Genomic DNA, 18,170 nt, shown 5'->3' on the forward strand with positions numbered 1-18,170 from the left:
ATAGTGGTTCTGTAAGATGCACACAGATCCAATCTGGTCCTCAAGCTTCAAATGGTCTAGCTCTGATCTCTACCCTGCATTAAATCAACTCTGCTGTCTATTGTCTGCTCAGGTTCAGGGACAACTTGGCAAGTTTGATATAAGGGAATAATATTTCCACGTGCCAAAAGCAGAGTTTGCAGTAGTCAGCTGCAGCCTCCTTTTCCTTTTGAGAGAATTTCATAGCTGAGGGCATGAAGCTTTGCACACTCCATGGCCGTGCAGTTCCTGAGCTGCAGTGGTGCAGAACGTGAGACTTGGCAGCACTTCTGTTCTGGGTCAGCTGCCATGGAGCTGCCATAAGGAACCTCGCCATGGCACACCCAAGCTGCTCCTTGCATTGCCCGTGCACTCCCCGTGCTTCCTCTGGCCATCTCAAACCTGCTTCTGGGGGAGGTGTTGTCATTCTAATCCCTTCAGGGTCACAGAGGATCAGTAGGAAAGTGTGGTGGGATTAATACAACCTCCAGACCAAGTTTAACCTGCTGATAACATCAGATTCATAGGCTCTGCCAGCTCACTCTCACTGCTGATATGCAGCAAGTGCAGAACAACACTGAAAACTTATCACTTTTATTAAATAATGTGATCCCAGACACCTCTTAATTGTGGAACTTCACAAACCATGAAGCAATGTATCAGTAGCCGTCTAGAATTTGGAACAGTTGGATTAAAAATATTTTATTTGCAACTCCAGAAGACTACTGTAGTCTCTTGGTGATGAATGCATGTATTTTTATTCCATATTGGTAATTTATATATTTCTGCATCCATAACTTTGATCTTGTCTGGGATGTTGTTAATTTGCAAAATTTTATTATGTTGTCCAGAATTTTTAAGTGATTACATGTTAAGGTGAATTTATATAGCAAAGATTTTAGATGTTAGAATTAAATGGCTGAACTTTTTCAAATTACTTAATTGTATGTACACATGAAAATAATTTTCTCCATGTACTAGCTTGTATTTTAAGCAGATCTTCATGTTGCTGTTGACCTAGCTTGTAATCTCATTGTTAAATTAGTACTTACAGCAGTAGAACAACAAGCGTCATTTTGCATAATTGCTCACATTTATGGAAAATACTGTACTTTAACTGACTGAAGTTTTGTGCCTGTCAAATACTGACAGATGAAGGCTGATGTAAAACACGCCTGTGCTCTGTCACAATAGACCGGTGGTAGCGCAGGGGAGAAGCGCGTTCCCGGCGGAAGGCAGCGTGCATGCCACCTCTCCTGCGCTGTAGCTTGGAGCCCCAAGGCAATCAACTGTATTTAAGCGAATCTCCCCTCCTACACCACTACCTGCAGTAGCAAGCAATGCGTTTATCTCATTTTAGAAATAACTTTAAAAATGGTAATCTCGGCCCTGAAGCTGTGTTGGATGAGAAACGGGGGCAAACTCTCCTCCGGGCCAGAGCGTAGCCGAGGCGGCGCGGTCCGCGGCTGGCCCAGGGTCAGCGGGACACACGACTGAGAATTTCGGTAGGATTTGGTAATTTGGTGACAACAGAAACCTTCGGTGATCGGAACAGGGAACGTCCCGCAGCTCCTTTACCTGCGGACGGAACCGCAGCCCCAAGCTGCCTGGAGCGCGGGCAGCGCCCGCCGAGAGCGCGCCGGCCACCGCCCGGCGCGGGCGGACCCGTTCGGCGGGCAATGGCACCGCAGGGATCGATCGGCACCGCAGGGATCGATGGGCTCCGTGGGGATCGGCACCGGCGGATCGGCTCCGCGGGGATCGATCGGCTCCGCGCGCGCCAGCCGCCCCTCGCGCGTCCAACGGCCCCCGCGTGCCCGACCGTCCCCCGCGCGCCCAACGGCCGCTCGCGCGCCCAACCGTCCCCCGCGTGCCCAACGGCCGCTCGCGCGCCCAACCGTCCCCCGCGTGCCCAACGGCCGTTCTGGCGCTGCGGGTCCGTCGCCGCCCCCCGTGGCTGGCGCCGGTCCCGGCAGGGCGGGGCGAGGCGCGGCCCGCGCGCCGGAAGTGAGCGGCGGGGGGAGCCCGGAGCGGTGGCGGTGCTGGGGCGGTAGCGGCGTGTGGGGAGCGGCGTCTCCGCTGCTGGGCAGGGACGCGCCTCGGCCGCCGGGCGGAGGCGGTTCCGCGCTCGGCGGAAACAAGGAACGGGAAAGGAAGGGAGCGGCGAAAGGAACCGGTATCGGCGGCCACCATTAGTGGAGGCAGGAGGAGCAGCAGCAGCCGCCGCCGCCGAGAGGGTCTGCAGGCGGAGCGGACCCGGGTGCCTTCGCCGGCAGCGAGCAGGAGCGAGCCCGGCGCCTCGCCCCTCTGTTCTGTGGGGCGTCGCCGCTGCCCGCCGGGGCTCCCCCGGAGCCGGGGCGAGGTGAGTGCCAGAGACGCCTTCGTTTCGCTCTTTTCTGGGGGGCGGCGGTGGCAGAGCCGACGGGCGGCGTTTCCTGCCGCGTCCCCTCGGCCCCGAGCCCCCGCCGGGGCTGGGCGGGAGCAGCGGAGCGAAGGGTGCGGGAGGTGCGCGCGTTTACCGGCCCGCGTGTGTGCCCTGCGCCCCTCCACGCCCCTGGCACCATCGGGTGTGTTTGTCTAGAGAGGCTATGGTGACTGGTGGAGGATTCTGGTATGTGTGTGCCCCCCGGGTTTTCCCCGAATGAGGCATGCCTCGGGAGAGGCTGGGAAGTCAGCCGGGGATGCGCGAGGGATGTAGTGTGTGGCATCCAGACAATGTCAGCTTGGGTGAGTCTCCACCCTGTGCAGCCGCAGGCAGTCGGGTCCCCGGCGCAGGCATCGCCGAGGCGCGCGCTGCCACCCGCGGAACAAAACGCGCAAATCCTCGTTCCTGCTGCAAGAAGGAATGGTGGGTTAAAAACCCAACACCAAACCTGAGATCTGTTAAGCTTTTTAGCCATGTGACCTAGTGAAGGCAGACTGGTTTGCAAAGAGCCTCCCGAGCAAGCTTGATGCCTGCGTAGGTTTTAATGAAACTGGGAGTGTGGTATATTATTTTTTCTGCATGGGGAAAATCATTGATGGTGGAAGGGAAGGGAGGAGTGTCTGTATACACGAGTGTCACATGACCTTGTAAAATTCATATGGCTATACTTATTTTTCTTCTGCACTAATGCTGGTTATCTTAAGAAGCCACTGACTTACCTGTTCATTTTGGAAGATTTTGTTTCTTTTGGATTTGTTATCTTGTGGGGCAGAAAACAATCACCTGCATGTTTGAACACTGTCTCTGCATTTTATAATTTTTACTAGTATTTTATATTTTTACTGGGCTATAGGTGTTTAGGAGGAGATGAACAGCGGTCTGTGTAGTAAAATTTATTTTTTACTGGTGGATTATAGGTACACTCCATTTGGCAAATGTAAACTATTTCATATGGCTAGTATCTTTACATTACCATTCATGTGATGGGTGGATGTTTTGTGAGACTGTAGAATCACACCCACTCCATTTTGAACAAATTGTCTTTTTGTCTGTTCTGCCTAGTGCCCTTCAGACATGGATACATTAGCTTGTTAAATACCTTAGAGAAGAGGAATCAATTGATTAATTCTAGATGTTTATTGAAACAATATGTGTAGAACATCAAATCTTCCAGTTTTATTGTCTTTAATCAGCTTTTCTCTGCTGAGAAGTATCCTCTTGAAACACAGGAATGGTAAAATTACTTGATAAATCATCTTGAAGAACAAAAGTCTTGGTCATACTAGGGAATACTTTCCACATAAGATCTACAAAGATCTAAACATATCCATATTTAATACACTGATATCATTCTTGGTGGGTGCGGTGGATAGTGGAACACAGAACTGATTTTCTGCACCTAAGTTGGTATGTGATTTTTTGTATCACTGGATGATACTCAAATTACTGTACAGAAATCCGTGTTACAGAAGATTTTTGCTTTCATACAACAGAAAGGTAAGTGGCACCAAGGAATTTATTTATTGCCCTTGTACAGTTTTCATTTTCAGATAGATATTTCCCTAAAATGGCTTCATTTTTATGCTCAGATGATATGCAATGAGGCATCCTTCTACCACTGATTCTCTGACTCAGCATGTGGTGACAGTGAGAAAAGTATTAGTAAGAGATAAACCACAGTTAAGGAAAGCAATGCAGTGTAGTGGCTATTAATTTCATGAAAGGGTATAAAAATAATGTGAAAGAGAACACTGACAAATTTTATATGATCTTCAATCTTGCATAGTATCTTGAGACTACTGCCTTCACGTTTGAGTTTAAAGTAGTTTTTTTTGCAGTGGAGTAGTGTATTGCCATAAACTGTGTGCAACTTTCTGTGTGTTGGAGTCTGTTCCTTTCTTAGTGAGGTAAGCCTGGGTACAGAGAACATCAGTTGGTTTTAAGTATTGTGTGAAACTGCTGTGATGCCCTTTGTAGGTAATGGTTCTCTGGGGCTGGTTTTAAGAGGCACTTTTGTTTTTCAAAAGGATGTCTCAGAGTTCTGGCTATCAGAATATATGGGTATTGCCTTTTTCCCCCAAACCACGAATCTTCTTTAGCGGTTGCTTCTTTATTTGAATTTGGTCGTTTGTCTATTCCTTCAGCATTAAGTTTTTCAATAGAATCAACTGGCTTTTCTAGCTAGAAACAGTTAATTCTTTGTGCTTTAAACTGTAGATCTTTATCCTGTGTTAGTCTCATCTTTACTGGTCATACTTACCTTCCTTCTTCAAATGTATTTCAGCTGCTGGAGAGGGAAGTAAAAACCTATCAAACTGGGACAGAGTTAAATCTGAGTGACTAAGCCAGTTAGGTAAATACTAGGAAGAATGGTACTGAAGATTTCAGCCATTAAGTAATTTACATCACCTTCTTAATAGAAAAAGACTCCAAATCACTTGTGTTACAAATGAAGCCAAAGGTTGCAAAATAATCACACTCATGCCTTTTCTGTTATGTTGAACAATAGTTTTATTATGGAATTTTCAGGTAGAACTGGAATAATGTACTTCACAACTTCCCATTAGTATCTGTTCTCACTGAGGATCCTGCTGATTAAATCTAGAACTTGATACAAACACTTACCAGAGCCAGAAATGTCCAATTTCTGTTTCTGGCCCCAACAATAAGCCATTTTGCCACGTTTCACACTCTTTCTCTGCAATTGCTGGAAGAAAATGTGTTGGTTTACAGCAGAATCAGGCAATGTCAGATAAACAAACCTTATAAAAAGGTGCAATCCAGATCTGTTTTATTGCTAAGAGTTAATAATACATTGAAATGACACCAGACTGCTGAGTAATCAGGTTTTACCTGTTTCTATGTGGAGTGTTAATTTTGTTTCAAAAAATGTAAATTATGAAACAAAAGTTGACATATTGAGTAAGTCCTCTTAAGAATTCAAAAAATACCTTTGATAATTGGCAGTCACAGATTTTGAGTGAGCACACACGCGGAATGTTTCCTACCTTTAGGAATGTCCACTAGGTAAGTTTCCTTATTGGCATTAGGTAATGCCAATGAGGAAACTTGCACTATAATTGCCCTTTATAGTTGTTCTTCAGATTAGCAAGGGATTGAAATTTCTCTTGTTAATCTCCAAATGTTATCATCCCTTTAAGAAAGTGTCCACTGAAAATGGTATATTAGTTTTTATATGTTAATACTAGAAATTAGAAATAATTACCCAATTAAACAAATGAGTCCCTGTGAGAAAGAACTGAAATTCAGTAATGATAGAGATTGCTTCTAATCCTTCATGTAGAAAAATTGTATAAAGACTAAGAAAAGTATCTGTAGAATATTTGTATGCAACTTAATCCAGATATATTGACTGATATTTTCTGACATTTTATTGAATTAAAGTCACTTCTTTGTTTTGTTCCAGGTAGGAATTTTAGTTATTTTCTATGTCCAGCTTTAGCAGAAGTGTTTCATGTGAGATGTTAAATAGATTGTTTGTTGAACTTGTTTTTTAAAATCCAACTGTTAGTGAAGAGCTCTTGAAATGTCTTGGGCTGCAAGCTACAGCTGTACCTGTATTGTACAGAGGAAGATGACGTATGTAAGGATTTGAAATTGTCCTGACATTAAATATTAAGAAAATAATTTGTTGCCATCCTACATCTTAATTAGTTGGTTGGATTTTAGGGGGTGTCAGAGGAGGGAGACCTGCAGGTAGGGAAGGAATTCAATTTTTACCCATTACTAAATTTCTAGTCTCAAAAATCCATCAAAAATAATTTTAACATATGTTAAAATTGGTGATTGAATCTTCCTTGCCTCTGGTCTTTTCAAGACACCAGGGTGTATGGTGAAAGTTCTTATACAAAAATATTATAGAGAGTCTGGTGAGGGAATTACTACCCACAGTAGTAAAACTGTTATATTTACTTAAGTAAATATTATAGTGTTCAAGAACTCAGATTGCTGGTAAAATAGCACTGATGTTGCATAGCATAAATGGTAAACTGCATGTAGATTGTTCTTACCTTCTGTGAAAATTATCTGAATTATCATCCCTTATTGCAATGTTAACATTGTGTTGTTCTAATTATTGTATTTGACATCTGCTGAAATGGTCATGTACTGTATGAAGATACTATCAAGTATTTAGAATGCCAAGTTGTGTTCATACAGAAACACCTCACTCTTTTCTATTGTTCATTACAACAGAATAGCTGATTTCTAGCAGATCAGGATTAGAAAGAAACAGGAGTGAGAAGTGACACCGCTTTCCAGTTTCATGACTGCTAAGTTTTATTACTTGTGTCAGTATTGAACTTTTCATGTAAAAAAGTCTTGGAGAAGTATAGAACCTGATAATTTTTCTCAAATGTAGATCTGATTTGAAAAATATCCTGTCTAAAACACGGATACGGGAAAGGGCTGGAGGGAGGCTCATTGGCATCCTTCATCCTCTCTGAAAACTTCACCTTTCAGAAAGTTTCAAGAGCAGTTGTAGGGGGCCTGGCAGAAAGCTTTGTTCATACAATAGTGAGAGCTGAAGTCCAATGCCTACTGCTGGCACAGGATCCTTGGCTGCTGCCAGTGCTGTGATTGTCTCATTGTCCTTCCCTTTTCCCAGAGGCTCAGCAGTTCGCAGAGTTGGTAGGACTTGTGGTATTCCTGGTGTCTTTTTGTCCTGGTTAAAGTAAATTTTAAAAGAGTGAAACTGTGCTGTGCTTACAGTCAACATGTGCAGTAAGTTACTTCTTGTAGTTACCTTAATCAGTGCCTTCTTGGCTCTTCCAGTAGGAAGGAACAGTTTGCTCCCCAAAGCTCCAAGTAGAGCTTGTTGCTCGATACGTGGGTAGATTTCATAGCGATGCAAATTTGGTTGTCATGTTCCCAGTATTCTGCTTTAAGAACAGCCATCTGTAGCACAGAAAAGGTAGTTTATTCTATGTCATCTTGGTCTTAGTGTGTGAACTTGGTTATAGCTGCCTGGTAAAATTGCTCCCCTGAACGAAAACTGTTGTTGAGCTAGTAGTGTCTTCTTCTGCTATTGAGCAGCTGTGTATCAGTGACTTGTGAAAAATTCTGCTGATTATTTGAGGAAGTACCGTTAGCTTGTCAAGGATTACTCTGTGCAAACTTACACTTAATTTTCTGAAATCCAGTTGGGCATGGTAAAAGGAAAAATGTTTTTGGAAGTGTCCAAAAGACTTAATTGTGGACCTTACTTAAACTGTAATTGGCAAATGTGCATTACCTGGTTATAAAATTGTATTTTAAAGGCTGTATCATTGAATAGTGTTAGAAGTGCCAATAATGGGTATGTATCAAGCATTGATGATAAAATAGTCCCATCTCAAATGGTTGAATTCTTACTCTGATATCGCCTTTACAGTTAAATCCTTTCAATATATGTAATTAAATTGCCTGCTAAGTGCAACAGTAAATGTTGAGTAAGTCATGGCATAATGTGAAAGATGCTAACTTTACAATATAGAATTCATAATATGGCTTTTTTGTGTATGTAGGATTTTATTCTTCTTGCAATTTAGACATTATGCTAAGACGGTTTTGCTCAATCGTATTGTTTCAATCAGTGATGAAAAAAGTCTAGTGCTTTTTTGATGTCTGTGGATTTCTTTTAAATAGTTCCATTGATTGTTATGGTAAAATACTCTCTTAAATGCTGATTTGATTGGTTTAATCACTGGGAAAGTATATTGAAACTATTTTTGACAGATTTTTCTCTCTGCCAAAGGTCCTGTAGATTTGGAGAGGTACTCTTATGTTTAACTGTAAAGTTGCTGAATTGATCCTTGTGGTACACCAGTATTGAAAAGATGTGATGTTGCTACAGGCTTGCAGTTACTGTAGAAGATAGCATTAGCCAAACAAATGTGCTGGTTCTTTGAAAGAAATAAAGTTCGCCATGTGCTGTTTATATACTTGTTTGGGTCATTAATCTCTCATTTGCTAAGCCTGGAATAGTCCCTGTTTGCATCTCTGAGAGAGCTGACCCAATCTCAAGAACTGTATGTTTCACTCAGCGGGCTTTTTTTCCTTTCTTGTAGGTCCCTTAAAGAGATGGTATTAGTAAGAGAAGAGAAGCAGTGGAGTCCAGAGAACTTTTTCCCTCATTACACTTTTCTTGACAGAATTATCTTTAGGTAGTTTTAGAGATCACTAACCTACTGTGCACTAAAAATACTCATTAAAAAAACAGAGACAGGCAATATTAAATCCATGTAAATTCTGTGATCCAGTTAACAGCATAATCCACAGTGTGCTAAAATGATAAAATTGAAGAGGTAATGTGTTGGGAACTGCTGGAAGAAGAGAAGCTACATCCTTCTATACATCTTCCTAGATCCTGATTATATATTGTTTTGCAGAATTCTAGGTTCTTTTACTTCTGGGATGTAAAGTCATTTTTAAAAATAAGGAAAAACACCTTTCCAGGTTGCTCTTTGCATCTTACAAATATGAAAAGGCTGTCCAGGCTTTCAGAATTTGTTGTAGGAAATATTTTGCACCATGATTTTGTAAATAATTTAATTTTCATATCTAGATGACTAATATTATCTAGCTCTTTAGATGAGCTGCTTTACAAAACTGGCATGGGTTCTAGCTCAGTATTGAAAATAGTAAGTTTTCAGCATGCTTTCAAGCGTCTTAGGAGCAAGACTGATTTTTGCAGCCTAATGATGATCTTCCAGAGGTGAAATTGGCATGGGAAACTTATTAGCTTTGCAGAAATACTCTGCTTGCATACTAATTGTCTTAATTTTAATCCCATAGGATTTTTTTCTACTTTTGTCTGAGCTCACTGCTTGCTACTCTTTTATAATTTAGAACAAGTATTGAATTAGGTAAGAAGAGAAGTACTCTATCAAATGTGAAACCATTTCATTATGGCTATGACAGTGTTCCCTCAGGTTTTCTCATATTGTTGCCAGAGAGTACATGAAGATAAGATCTGAAGTTCTTAAACTGTGTTAACTTTGGGAATCTGTGTCTACAAGAACAAGACACCCTATGTAAAATAAATGCAATATCTACTCTAGATTCCTGCAGAAGCAAGGACAGTGTTTGCTGCCCAAGGAGATTTCTCCTAGTTGTTTTGTGGGAGGTACAATACTTGTGGGTTGTGTCTGGACTTAAAGCCTCAGTCTTTGGTATTGCACTGTTGGCTGTTCCTCAGCAGTTTCTCACTCGTGTATGGTTCTTCTTGATTTCATCCTGACTTGCCTGGTTCATGCCTGTGTAGTGATGAGGCATATTGCATAGGATTTTTGATTCTGTGCCAGAAGCCAAGCATTCCAAGCTGTCTTTATTTATAGAATCATAGAATCGTTTAGGTTGGAAAAGACCTTTAAGATCGAGTCCAGCCAATAACTTAGTACTGCCAAGTCCACCACTAAACTATGCTTAGTTGATTTTGTATATGTAAAGATCACTGGAGACTAGATGTAAGAAGAACACACACAAAATCCCCAAACATGCTAAACACCTACTTGCCCTTACCTTACTAATTTTGCTTCTTGCTCTGCTTCTTGCTAGAAGGATCACTGTGAACTTGTTTCACCACTTAAAATTGAGTTAATCATTGTTAGAATTTGTTTCAATACACCAATGCAAGTTTGGACTTCCAGGATGTCAGTAATCATTCTCCTTCAGAGGTGACTAAAGACTTAGCACAAATGTGGTTTATAGTGTATTTTAAAAAATCTCCCCATCGTGAAAAATCTCATTAGGTTGTTCTAAGCCTTTAAATAAAAATGCCATACAAATCTCTGTTCTCAAAGGAAGTTGTCACTTAGATCTTTAATGCGTGACTCAAGAGCATGACCTTTTACTTGAACATGTAGGTCTGAGTGGCTTTGACAGAAACATGGGTGGTTGCATGCTGTGTTCCTGGTGAAGCGTTCTGCAAGTTGTGTGTATCAGTGCACATTTCTGGTACTCTGGAGTTTAGTCAATAGTACTTGTGTCTTTCAGAGGTCAGCAGAACAGTTCTACTGAAGCTGGATAAGAGAAGATCACTTTTTCTTTCACCTCTACTCTGTTGTGTCTGTTAATAAGTAACTTAGTGGTATGATCCGTTCTCTGGAACTGAAAGGCTGTTAGATTGATGTGACTGCCACAAATAAATTATTGTCTGTTGTAGAAGGAAAGAATTATTTTCATGAAGAAATGTTCAGTTCTGGATTAGAGACCTCTGAGATACTTTCTAAAAAGCACAGCAAAATTGAGAAGTCTCATTTTCAGCAATTACATGGAAGGAGAAGGGTCCCATAGAAAAGTGAGAGTGTTTTTTCCTTTCTGGCAGCTTGCAGAGCAGAAAATAGAAACAGGGAAATGAGTGAAATTTTCAAGAGGAACCACCTAGCCACATCACAGTTTTTAAAGTGAAACATATAGTGTCTTTATGAAGAATGCTCTGTTAACAGCTATTCGGTTGATAGTGCAGCATTCAGCTTAACCTTTTGTGCTTCCTATCCCAGTTAGTGAAAATCAGAGATGTTCTACTAAAAATAAAAGAGAAAGCAAACCTCCAAAAGCACTGTCCTTGTAATTAGTGTAATTAGAATGAAACTTTCTATTTTGATACTGTTTATATCTGTTCAGCTTGAATGTACACAAAAACTTCAGAAAGTTCTTAAAACCAACAAGTTAAAAAAAAAAGCCCTGAGGATTAGTTATTACTACGGTATAATGAATCCTAAATTAACTTTTATCAGCTGGAATGGAATATTTCTGGAATGACTGGCCTGTATTCTGAAGTTGAAAGTCCAGCTCAGAGTAAACAAAGTATTTTCAGACTATGCACTTTCAACGTCAATGGTGTTTCTTTTTTGAACTTTAATGACTTGGGTGCCTCTCTTTTTGCAGAGGTGTCAATCTTCATTCTCCTGAAGGATCAGGTAGTTAATAAATTTACAGGTATCATATAGGAAGTTAGCTTGGATAGACTGAAGCCTGAAAGCTTAGGAAGTGATTTTATGTGTTTATTATTTTTCCAGATAATTTAAAAGTATGTTAGCTTTGTGTGGCCTTTACATTTAAAATACACATAGTGTATGGAAGAAAACATTCACTTGATGCAAATTACTTTGATTTAATGTATGTGCTGTTTTGCTATCCTTGTCATGGAAAGAGTTTAAATTGAACCTATTGTTGCTTACTTTATGGTCTAAAGACTGATCTGAGTGCACTACCTAAGGCAAGTTATGGTATTATCTTTCAGTTTTTAAATTATTCCTCATTATTTAGTACTTCTGATGATTAATGTTTTCCAGTAATTGTTGTGAAGTGTATGCTTTCTAATTTTGAAGATGACAACGTAAATTTTGTTTTGTATAATGTGACCATGGGCCAGCCTCATGTCTTTTTACACTTCAGTGTAAAAGATGTATTAACCAATAGTAAAATAGCATTTTATTTGCAAAACAGAATGTGCTTTAAAGCAACGTCCCTAACACTTTATCTAGTGTCTCTATTTTGTATAGGTTAATGTAACCCCTTCTCAAGTTGAATTCCACCTACATTATTTTTCTAATCCTGAGGGTATGTGGTCTTCCTTTTCTTTAGAATGTACATCACCTGAAACTAGGAGACCAATTTTTTTTTGTGTGGTAATGCTCATTATTAACTTTCTGAGATAAGGTTATCTGGCATGCTCTATAATACAACTCTTGATAGGCTGTCAGCATTTGAGAACAACATTTCTATACACATGATCTGAAGAAACATGATAAAATGCTATAAGATATTGATGTGTCTTGTGTAGTACATTGTTCTAGTTAAAGCTGCCTAAATTTTTTTTCTATTTTAGAGTGAGTTGAAAAGCAAGATAAAAGATCAGTTGTTCTCTTATGAAAGTGTAAAAATTGCAGCTGGCCTTATGTGGTCTGCATTCTTTTTGCCTTGCAGTGTGGATTTAAATATTTGAGTTTACAACTGCACATGCCTTCACTATATTACAAAGTGCCAGTAGGAGTTGAGAAGGCAGAGCCTCCTAATAGATTCAGCAGCTGCTGCTTCATTCCTAAAATGACTTCTGCTGGATTGCAATGAACTCTTAGTATTTTAGCATGATTCAGGCAGTATTATTGACGGGAATATTGAACTAACATATATACAAAAGTAGGGCTCTTCTTAGTTTTGCAGTATGACTAAATATTTAGTATCTGGATACTGTGCATCATAAATCATTGCCTTTTATTATTTCAAGACACTCATAGTGAAGTATCAAACTTGTTGTAGTCGTAGCCATTGTTTGTAATGGTGGTAAGTAGAATATGAAGTTGTTTTGATTTTTTAGTAGAATTTGGAATATATGGATGGTTAACTATTTAATTCACTTTTTGAAAAGAAAACTTAAAATTTTGCCTGACATGACTCATTATGGAGAGATATAATACTGTGATGGAATCGTCTATTAAACTGAAGAGCATTGCTCTGTGAGCTAATTGAAGGCCCAGTAAAAGACACTCTTAGTTTACTTCATATTTCTGCCATAATTTCTGAAAATTCTGCTTGCATCCATAATGTGATGGATGACATTTCCCTGGGGAGGGTAGCAGCAGTCTGGTTCTGTGTGCATCAAGAATCATCTGTGTAGCTATGTGGAACTAGTTTTAACAGTACTATGTGGAACTATTTTAACAGTAGCAAATAGTGATGATCTTTCTGTCATCAGATGTGCATGCAGAAGCCTGATATTGAATGGCATGCAGATAGATAAGTATGCAGTTTTCATTTTTTTATTGCCACTGTACTGCCAATATATATTAGAGATTGTATTTAGAAAGTATGTTTGTAACTAACTGATATATTACTTCTTAACGGTGATCAAAATAATCACTGAAATAATATCCATGACTTTGCATTCTGTAAAAAAGTGATTTGTGCCCTCTCTGTATTGCTGAGCTTTTATAGTGTCTTGAGGAGCGGGACATTATTTTAAAAGAGGAAGTTAGGTCTGCCGCAGAGGAAGCATTATATTATGGATTAAATGCTGTCCTTGTCATCTTTGAAACACACTTTTTCTGCTGTCTTGTTACATTCATCTTTTTTTCCCCCTCATACAGTCTTCCAGTTCTTTAGTGGAGTTGCAAACAACGAGTAGTTTTGAAAATTCTGTGTAGCTCTCTTGTCCTCTTTTTGGGAATTGATCTTGGAATGTTTACTTCTGAAATACTTCTTGATTTGAAACTGGATAGGTAGAAAGATGCTTTTTTTCTGTGCCCAGTTGCTTCCTGCACTCAGGTTTATGTTTGTATGCGTGCTCTTAGATGTTGTTGGCTAGAACTGTCCCACAGGAGATATTCTGTCCACTGAGAACTGGGCAGGATATTTTTCTTGGTATTTTCCACCTCAAAATGCACACGGTGGGAGGTTGTAGGATTGATGAGCTGTGTTAGTCCTGTGCTTTGTGCATACTCTCCTCAACTGGGAAGAGTTCTTAGATTATACAGAGGAATTGAAAAAGGGGCTGAGAACTTGGTTTCTGTGACTTGATTGAATTTTTTAAAATAGGTTTTTTGAACTGTTAGGAATAGTAGAGCTGGAAAGAAGTGCTGCTAGAATTGGCCTTACTACTTACCACAAAGGCTGTGAATGATTCCACAGATGTATTGCTCTTTTACTGGTTTCCTTCTGAGAGAAGGTTGTGACATCAGATGGCAAGTTAGACCAGGAACAAACAAGGTCTTAGGATGCATCCCATTTGGTTTTTACAGGTATTGCTTCTTGAATGATGTTGTGGGGCGCGCTCTGGCTTGTGGTTGAGCTGTTTCATTTCCAGAGCTTGTAAGTGGTAGCACTGAATAGATAGAGACAGTGCCATTGAAACAGTGCTGGCAGTCAGGCATGGATTCCTGGTAGGCATTCTCAGTGGTATTGCCGTGGGACTACAGCCCGGCAGTTTCCTAAATAAGCATGAGAGTCCACTGACAGCTCTGACAGAGCAAATGCTACTTATAGCATAGTAGCACCTCATTGGTAAGTAATTTGCTGCTGATTGTTCTAGCTACTGTCCATTAAATAACGAGTTTTGGCTACTTGTTTGACTAAAATTGCCAAGTGCATGTTTGTTCATGGCCAGGCTTTCACAGAGTGGTTATTGCACTAACTTTTCACTGGTCACAGTTATGTCAGGCTTTTGCTATACTGCTGTGTCATCAGACAGTATCAGAATGTGACATTAAGATTCTAGTATTCTGTTAAACAATAAAAAGACAGCAAAACAGCATGATCCATACCTTTGGCTTTCTGTAAGTTTAGTAAAATGTAATTGTTTTTAAGATTTCCTTCAGTATTATGGGGAAATTGCCCAGATAATTTCTTCCTTATCTATTCTATTTCTATGTATCATCCTTCAAAGTGTGGTACAAGATTTCTGCTAAATGCAAAAGAGCATTTTCAGTTGAGTGTCAAATCCAGCTGTATGAAAACAGAACTTGTTTCAGCTTCACCAGCACAATAAAATCTACCTTGTGTATAAACAGTAAAAAAAAAAAAAAGCCCAAACCAACCCTAAAATCTAACTATGTCTTAAAGACTTTAGTGGGACTTAAATATCTGAGAAGTCTAGCAATGGAATATGTGCCTCTTTACTAGTGCTGTTTATGAGCAAGTGTACAAAAAGTATATTGGTATAAATAAAAGGGTTTTTTCTTTTCTGACTTTCTGAACTTCTTAATACATTTGCAGCTAGAAAATTATACCAGTGAGTACTGGGAATGCATTCTTGGTCCATGCTCCAGTGTTTAGCAGTGTTTAGCATTGCAACAGCAGCACTGTGTAGAAATCATTCCCAACTTTCTTCCACTGATTTTTGACTTGTATTTCTTTTTCCTAAGAAAGTGGACTTAACTCATTTGCTTTCCTTTACTTGCAAAGGGGTGGAGAGTCTCGTCGTTGGGGTTTTTTTTGGAGTTTGTGGTCTCTTGGCTTTTTAAAGACAAATCTGTTGAGGTATTCCTTCCAGTCTTTGACTTGTAAAATTATTATTTAAATGATATCTGCTGTCTTTGATATGTGTAACATTGTCCAGTCCCAAGTACACTAACCTTTCTTGACTTTGTAACGCTGTCTTTCTTCTTTCTGCTATCACTTCCTCTTGCAAAGAAAAAGACCTTACTTGCTTAAAGTTAATCGGAAGATTTATGTAGAGAAACTTGGACTTTCTGACTTTGCATATACAAGTGGCTTGGATTGCCTGCTGTGCCCTACAGGTAGTTTAGTTTTAACCTTTTTCTTATGCAGGGAAGGAGAGGTCTTCCTGCGTCACTCAGTACTAGATTATGAGAGGGGAGTGATGGTGTATTCATACTTATGTGGGAGCTTTGCATCAAGAAATCTCCAGTACCATAATGAAGATATTGGAATTAGTAATTTTTAAAACTGTTTTATTAGAATCTTCCATCTTATTTTTTATACAGCATGACCTGTGAACTGAATTTCTTGATGATTTCTGTGTTACTCATAACAGTGTTAACTATTTTTGTTAGGTTGTTTTCATTATCTGTACCCTGAGGTTATTTTGGATACAGCATCTGAAATATTTTGCATAGTCATGTCCAAAAGCATAGAGTTTTTTCCTAAGAAAAACCTACCTTTCCCTTTGTACTTTATTAAATGTTTGGGTTGTCCTTGATCTGATTTTAAGTCTGATTTTTTGTCCCACTGCAGCCTGCAAAATCAATTTGGCAATTAACTTTTTGATCTTCCATTCTGCACAAATGTATATAGAGTCTACATGCACTCTGCTTTTTGAGCCTAGATACCTAACTCAGATGGTGTGGATGTTTTTATGTTTCATAAAATGGCTTGTGAGCGTGTCACCTGTTTAAAGAACTGTCGCTTTGACTTATGTCAAATCTTTTTAGCCACTGAGTCACAAATAACATGATTTAGTCTCTTGTTTCCTATGTGCTATGAAAATTCAAATGTCTTGTCTGTTTCTGGTGTCTCTTATGGTCATCTATTACTTCACTTCAAAGGCCCAAACATAACTTCCCTCCTTTATGCTAGACACAGCTAACTTGTCTTCTGTCAGGCTGTGGTCTGAAAAAAATCTTTTCTCATTAAAGATTTACATCTGAAGTCTAATGTGGCACAATTTCTGTCACATTACTAGAAGTCTCCCTGGAAAGCATCGAAGCAAGTGTTCTTGGATGCCAGACATAGAATCAGAAAGCACTGATCATATTTTACTGAAGTTAGACTCATTTTAAAATTAGATTTCATTGTTTGATAGCTTTACTGATGTGTCATACCAGTTGAAGAGCTGTTCTACCTTGCCCTAATTTTCCAGCTTTTTTAAAAGATCGTTGTTTGTTCTTACAGTTGGGAGCCAAAAGATTTTGTTAGTTTTAATTCTGTTTCTGCTACTGAATAGAAGTAGTGGGGAGATTAATGTCATGACAAATATGGCAAAAGAGCTTCATTTCTGGCAGCTGGACCATGCTTTCTACCTATCCCTCTTCTGTGTTCTAGAGTTAGTAACGGAACTGCTTGCTGTGGTGTAAATGAACAAGACGAGATACTCTGACCTGTATGAATGTGCTTCAACATGCTTCTTGTGGAGGAAAAGGAGGAAAAAGAAGGTGATTATTTAATAGGAAGAGCAGTAACACCTCATTTTTGTGATGGAGTACCATCTCCAGTTCTGAAGGGTGAAGATGGATGAAGGCCATCACCAGTATTTTCCAATGTTCCCCTTCTGCTGGTGGAAGCAGATGTGTGGCACTGTCAAATGCAAAATTCCTTTACAGTCTGGACCTGGACCCTGGCATAAGTTACTCATAAATAAATATGCACAAGGAATTCAGCTATATGTTTTAGTCATTATAAGCTACTTTTACTGCATAGATGTGTTGGGTTGAAGGGAGAATATGCAGAAAACTCCTCTTGGAATGAAATTTATAACTCTACAAAAATTATTTTTGATTTTCTTTTTTGGCTTTTAAACCTGTTCTGATTTGTAACAAGTTGGCCCTTCAGAGTATGCTAGGCTGTAGCTGCTATCAGCAAAACTTTATAAATCCTTTGGAAAGGTAATAGGAAGAAGGTGCCAGCAAGAGTTAGACCTGAATGGGCATTTAAAGGTCTGAAGGAAGATAGAAAAATTATAAAAGCCATGAAATAATTCTTCTTTTTTAAGCTTCATTTTAAATCCTTTCATGGTGCTGCTGCTTTGATTTGATTCAGTGTGAGATGGAGATCTCAGATTCAAGCGTAAAAATTTTTTCTGCAAGAAATGAAACTATAAAAATCTTCCAGCCGCTTCACACTGTACTGTTAGCAATCAAGTAAATGAGACTGTGGGCTAATGGGATGTGCAACAAACTCCTGTATCTGCATAAACTTTTTCATAGAGCAGTAGACAAACACAACTAGGAAATTATTTTCATCTTAAATATTGAGGTAGTACTGAATTAAGAGATTAATTGTTACATGGCTTTTTAACTAATCACTGTCACCTAAATTTTAAATAGCTACTCTTGCTGCTTTGTGCCACATTTGGACTACAACAAATTAATGCCAGATCGGTTCTTTCTTGCCAACCCTTGTCCTTATGAAGACGTGAATGTGGTCCAAATAATTAGCATTTCTAGAGTCACAAATTACATTCCTTATACAGTGTAGTCAACTCAGCTGCTTTAGCAGTAAAAATAGTCATTGTGGTACACATTCCACTTTCAGTGTTGTATTCTGTAGT

At 39.5% G+C, this 18,170-nt stretch overlaps 1 protein-coding gene across 2 annotated transcripts in view; it reads left to right on the forward strand.

Annotated features, from left to right (window-relative positions):
- Positions 1-2,041: 2,041 nt before the first annotated feature.
- RAPH1 (Ras association (RalGDS/AF-6) and pleckstrin homology domains 1) overlaps positions 2,042-18,170 on the forward strand; it is an 80,876-nt gene continuing 64,747 nt past the window's right edge. For both annotated transcript variants that reach the window (XM_030952286.1, XM_030952287.1), the window contains exon 1: positions 2,042-2,380. The gene's annotated coding sequence lies outside the window, so the exon portion shown is untranslated. The remainder of the gene's footprint in view (positions 2,381-18,170) is intronic.

The sequence above is a fragment of the Camarhynchus parvulus genome, chromosome 7 (assembly GCF_901933205.1).
Source record: "Camarhynchus parvulus chromosome 7, STF_HiC, whole genome shotgun sequence".
In the NCBI taxonomy this organism is placed as follows: Eukaryota; Metazoa; Chordata; class Aves; order Passeriformes; family Thraupidae; genus Camarhynchus; species Camarhynchus parvulus.